The 5,551-nt window shown below is 47.7% G+C and overlaps 3 non-coding genes across 3 annotated transcripts in view; all 3 read right to left on the reverse strand.

Moving 5' to 3' along the window:
• LOC126778670 (large subunit ribosomal RNA) overlaps positions 1–795 on the reverse strand; it is a 3,979-nt gene extending 3,184 nt beyond the window's left edge. The window contains exon 1 of the ribosomal RNA XR_007670216.1: positions 1–795. This exon is cut by the window's left edge and continues 3,184 nt beyond it. This is a non-coding gene — a ribosomal RNA (large subunit ribosomal RNA).
• Positions 796–1,709: 914 nt separating this feature from the next.
• LOC126778653 (5.8S ribosomal RNA) lies at positions 1,710–1,866 on the reverse strand. The gene has a single exon (XR_007670200.1). It is a non-coding gene; the product is annotated as a 5.8S ribosomal RNA (ribosomal RNA).
• Positions 1,867–3,275: 1,409 nt separating this feature from the next.
• LOC126778652 (small subunit ribosomal RNA) lies at positions 3,276–5,178 on the reverse strand. The gene has a single exon (XR_007670199.1). It is a non-coding gene; the product is annotated as a small subunit ribosomal RNA (ribosomal RNA).
• Between the last annotated feature and the right edge of the window lie 373 nt (positions 5,179–5,551).

Genomic DNA, 5,551 nt, shown 5'->3' on the forward strand with positions numbered 1-5,551 from the left:
AATCGACGGACGACGTTCGCTTGCGTCGGGCCGGACGCGCGTGAGACGCGTGCGCGATTCGTATTATATGTACGATTTTGTACTACCGTCCGACGGCCGGTCGGCCACCGTCACGGTCCAATAGTGCGTGCGCGAACACGAACACGACTGGACTCCCGAACGGCGCTTAGACCGACATCGAACGGGTCGCGATGTATTACTGAGAGAGAAGTGCACGCCGTCGACGAACGTCGACGGACGCGACCCGTGTCACACACGACGAACCCGCTAGGGGACACGTATGCGCGACATCGAGGCGCGCGCCCGTACGCCGTCGAATGACGATGAATCTCTCCGTTCGTTCATTCGAGTTTCGCAGGTTTACCCCTGAACGGTTTCACGTACTCTTGAACTCTCTCTTCAAAGTTCTTTTCAACTTTCCCTCACGGTACTTGTTCGCTATCGGTCTCGCGGTAATATTTAGCCTTAGATGGAGTTTACCACCCACTTAGGGCTGCACTCTCAAGCAACCCGACTCTGAGGAGCGTACCTCTCGCCGTCTCGCTCCGTCGCTACGGGCCTGGCACCCTCTACGGGAAAACGGCCCCGTTCAAGACGAACTTGGACAGGAGTGGCGACGACGAGAAAGCGATACCTCCCGAACACCACATCTCCCGCGATCGTTACAACCGCGGGATTCAGTGCTGGGCTATTTCCTGTTCGCTCGCCGCTACTAAGGAAATCCTGGTTAGTTTCTTTTCCTCCGCTTACTAATATGCTTAAATTCGGCGGGTGATCCTCCCTGATCTGAGGCCAACGATAAAAAAAAAACGAGGCAGACGCGATATCCGTCAACGCGACGGCGCCGCTTTCGTCGAGACGAGACGAGACGAGACGAGATCTTCATCATCATCCGTCCGTTCCGACGTCGGCGTCGACGCGCTCTTCGGACGTCGAGTCCGCCTACTATTCGTTATCGCGCGTGCACGCACGTGCGCGCGTTCGTTCGTTCGCCACCCCGCCGTCTGTGTATATAATGATAACACAGACACGAGAGACGACACGACGCGACACGACACGACACGACACGCCTCGAAAACGAATACGACGTTTACATGTCATCACGTACGCAATGCGCGCTTTATGTGTATACGTCGTAACGAAAACGGAGCTGTTTTATCGATATACGTTCGATCGATGTTCGATAACGAGAAACGTACGAACTCTCGCTCTCTCACTAGACTAGAAGAGATCGGCCCTCATATATCCGATTACCCTCTTTGATCGAACGATAGAACGACGATCGAAAGGTCGGAGATGGGGGCGCGCTCTCGACTAGACCGATCGACGAAGACGACGACGACGACGACGACGACGACGTAGACGACGTAGACGACGTAGACGTACGAATCGGTAGAGCGAGCGACGCTCTCGGTCTCTCACACATCGCGCATAACGAAACTCCGTGACGTAAACGTACACACGAACCGTATATAAATACAAAAATTTTGTAATATACACGAACACGCATGGTACATAAACATACATACACGTCGTATTGAAATATTTGAACGGACCGAGAGAGAGTCGGTTCGTATACGAATACGAATACGAACGAACTCTAAAACGGATACCGTCATGTGTTCGAGAATAACGTATAAAAGTTTAACATTACGAAAAACTATATACACATTAAACATTGAACAGTGTGGTATATATTTTTATACAGCCGGCCCTCAGACAGGAGTGGTCCTGGATGTTTCTCCACGGACCGCAATGTGCGTTCGAAATGTCGATGTTCAAATGTGTCCTGCAGTTCACACTATGACGCGCAGTTAACTGCGTTCTTCATCGACCCGCGAGCCAAGTGATCCACCGTCCAGGGTAATTGTTTATTTTCATGATGATTAGTTTCTACGATCACTGAAGCGATTCTATACACGCCCGTGATATTAGTTTGTTTAAATTTTTTTTTTTTTTCTTTTTTTATTTCTTTTCAGTATATAAATAAAAATTAAAAAAAAAAAAAATATTAAAAAAAAAAAATTAAAAAAAAATATACGTTATTTGAAGATGACGATGCGCTATCGAAAGACGACAACATCGTGCTTTCCTCGAGAAACCGACGTCGAAACATCAGAAGGGACGCGTTGAACGACCCCGTTTTTATTATATTCGGAATCGTCGTCTCGCATCCGAACGACATACGAACGCCGAACCGCATTTTGTTTTATTTCATTTTACGAAAAAAACAAACGAAACTTTCAGCGGACGCTTCTCGTATCCCCGCCGACTGACCGATCGACTGACTGACTGATCGTCGATCATCGTATCATCGTCTAGGAGAGCGTGTGAAACGCATCATCGCACGTATCGATCGAAAGCACGAGGCCTCTATGAAAATATGATATAACGCATAAAACACAAAACACGAAAACACATCGACGTCACCACGGATCGATATCATATTAAATTCAAAAACGAATTCAAATCGACACTCACATAACGACCGATCGATGTAAACGATGACGAGACTCGTAATCGAACGGAGACGACGACGCGTAACGTAGACGTAGACGTAGACGTAGACGAAGAACGAAAGACGAAAACGAAAACGAAGAGCGACGAGAGTCTTGAACTCGAAACGTATACAGTGTCGTATATATATTATACATGTGACTCGCGGCGCGGATTCTTGCCGGTCTACGTACACAGGTATAACATAACGAAGACGACTACGGTAACGACGAGTGAAGACTGCACGCGTGCAACTTCGATGTTCGTTAGCTAGCGTTCTCGCTAGTTACGTTCGCCGCGTACATACGACGTCCACATTCGAATTGAAAGTACACGATTACATACGTCTTACGACGATCGTTATATTCGTATCTCTTTTTATAATACTACGTTTTATATATATATACGTATATCGATTCGATGACGACGCTTCAGCGATACGTATTTTATTTATATATTTTTTTGCGAATATCGTTATTTTCATACGTGATGATACTAACGTCGAAGGCGATGACGACTCGTATATCAACGAACGCCTAGACGAAGACGACGTAGTCGTCGTCGTCGTCGGAGAAACGATAATGCGATCCACCGATCGAATTCGCATTTTTTCGTATTATGATTCTTTTTGGTTGTTGTTATTGTTATTGTTTTATTATATCGTCGTATATCGGCACTCTCATTGCTCTTTCGTGCTGCACTGTTTATCTCGCTCGTATACAGAGAAGAGCTCGATCCGCACAGAGACGAAACAGAATTCGAGATAGATAAACGTACGTTAATGATCCTTCCGCAGGTTCCCCTACGGAAACCTTGTTACGACTTTTACTTCCTCTAAATGATCAAGTTTGGTCAACTTCCCAGCAACGCCGACGGCCGTGAAGCCACCGCGTGTCGGTCCGAAGACCTCACTAAATCATTCAATCGGTAGTAGCGACGGGCGGTGTGTACAAAGGGCAGGGACGTAATCAACGCGAGCTTATGACTCGCGCTTACTAGGAATTCCTCGTTTATGGGGGATAATTGCAAACCCCAATCCCCAGCACGAAGGAGTTTCAACGGGTTGCCCGGGCCTCTAGGCCAGGGAGAACATGCTGATTCCTTCAGTGTAGCGCGCGTGCGGCCCAGGACATCTAAGGGCATCACAGACCTGTTATTGCTCAATCTCGTGCGGCTCGAAGCCGCCGGTCCCTCTAAGAAGAATTTTAATACGCCGCCAGTGAGTTGCTCGACCGAAATCGGGCACACCTAAATGACGACGCCTATTTAGCAGGCTAGAGTCTCGTTCGTTACCGGAATTAACCAGACAAATCGCTCCACCAACTAAGAACGGCCATGCACCACCACCCACCGAATCAAGAAAGAGCTATTAATCTGTCAATCCTTCCGGTGTCCGGGCCTGGTGAGATTTCCCGTGTTGAGTCAAATTAAGCCGCAGGCTCCACTCCTGGTGGTGCCCTTCCGTCAATTCCTTTAAGTTTCAGCTTTGCAACCATACTCCCCCCGGAGTCCAAAATCTTTGGTTTCCCGGAAGCTGCCCGCCGAGCCATTGTAGTAACGTCGGCGGATCGCTAGATGACATATTTACGGTTAGAACTAGGGCGGTATCTAATCGCCTTCGAACCTCTAACTTTCGTTCTTGATTGATGAAAACACCTTTGGCAAATGCTTTCGCTGATGTTCGTCTTGCGACGATCCAAGAATTTCACCTCTAACGTCGCAATACGAATGCCCCCAGTTATCCCTATTAATCATTACCTCGGAGTTCTGAAAACCAACAAAATAGAACCGAGATCATATTCTATTATTCCATGCACGAAATATTCAAGCGGCATTTTGAGCCCGCTTTGAGCACTCTAATTTGTTCAAAGTAAAATTGTCGGCCCACCTCGACACTCACCGAAGAGCACCGCGATAGGATTTTGATATTGAACCGGCGTTTTACCGCCGGCTCACCGACGATATGCTCCGCAAACGTGTCAGTATCACCGCGGATGCGGTGCACCGACAGCGCGGCGCACAAATGCAACTACGAGCTTTTTAACCGCAACAATTTTAGTATACGCTATTGGAGCTGGAATTACCGCGGCTGCTGGCACCAGACTTGCCCTCCAATTGTTCCTCGTTAAAATATTTAAAGTGTACTCATTCCGATTACGAGGCCTCGAAAGAGTCCCGTATCGTTATTTTTCGTCACTACCTCCCCGTGCCGGGAGTGGGTAATTTGCGCGCCTGCTGCCTTCCTTGGATGTGGTAGCCGTTTCTCAGGCTCCCTCTCCGGAATCGAACCCTGATTCCCCGTTACCCGTGACAACCATGGTAGTCGCAGAAACTACCATCGAAAGTTGATAAGGCAGACATTTGAAAGATGCGTCGCCGGTACTGGACCATGCGATCGGCAAAAGTTATCCAGATTCATCAAAATTAACGACTTCGGACGAGACGCCCTCCGTCGATTGGTTTTGATCTAATAAAAGCACTCATCCCATCACTGGTCAGAGTTCTGATTGCATGTATTAGCTCTAGAATTACCACAGTTATCCAAGTAACTGAGTAAGATCTAAGGAACCAAAACTGATATATTGAGCCATTCGCGGTATCGCCTTAATACGGCTTGCACTGAGACATGCATGGCTTAATCTTTGAGACAAGCATATAACTACTGGCAGGATCAACCAGGGAGCTAACATAGATTATTCTCGACGACGACGACGACACGTCCGTGCGTGCTTGCGCGAACGCGACACCTTCGCCGTAAGTTTCTCTCTCATTTAACTCGATTCTCGTTTCTAGCAACGACGACGACGACGACGACGTTGTCTTCGTTCGTCGTCGCTTCGAAACGAGGTTCGTCGTACCGTATCGATTCGATCGCGTTAGACGCGATAGACTCTTACGGTTGACTTTTTTCATTCATTATCATAATAAATAATGATAAATAACCGACGACATCGAAGTAGCCCGAGAAGAGCACGACGACGACGACGACGATTCGTCTTCTAAGATGACACTCGACGGTCACGAATATGAATATTCGAAACGAGATCGTTCATTT

This window comes from Nymphalis io, chromosome 26 (assembly GCF_905147045.1).
Source record: "Nymphalis io chromosome 26, ilAglIoxx1.1, whole genome shotgun sequence".
Classification (NCBI taxonomy): Eukaryota; Metazoa; Arthropoda; class Insecta; order Lepidoptera; family Nymphalidae; genus Nymphalis; species Nymphalis io.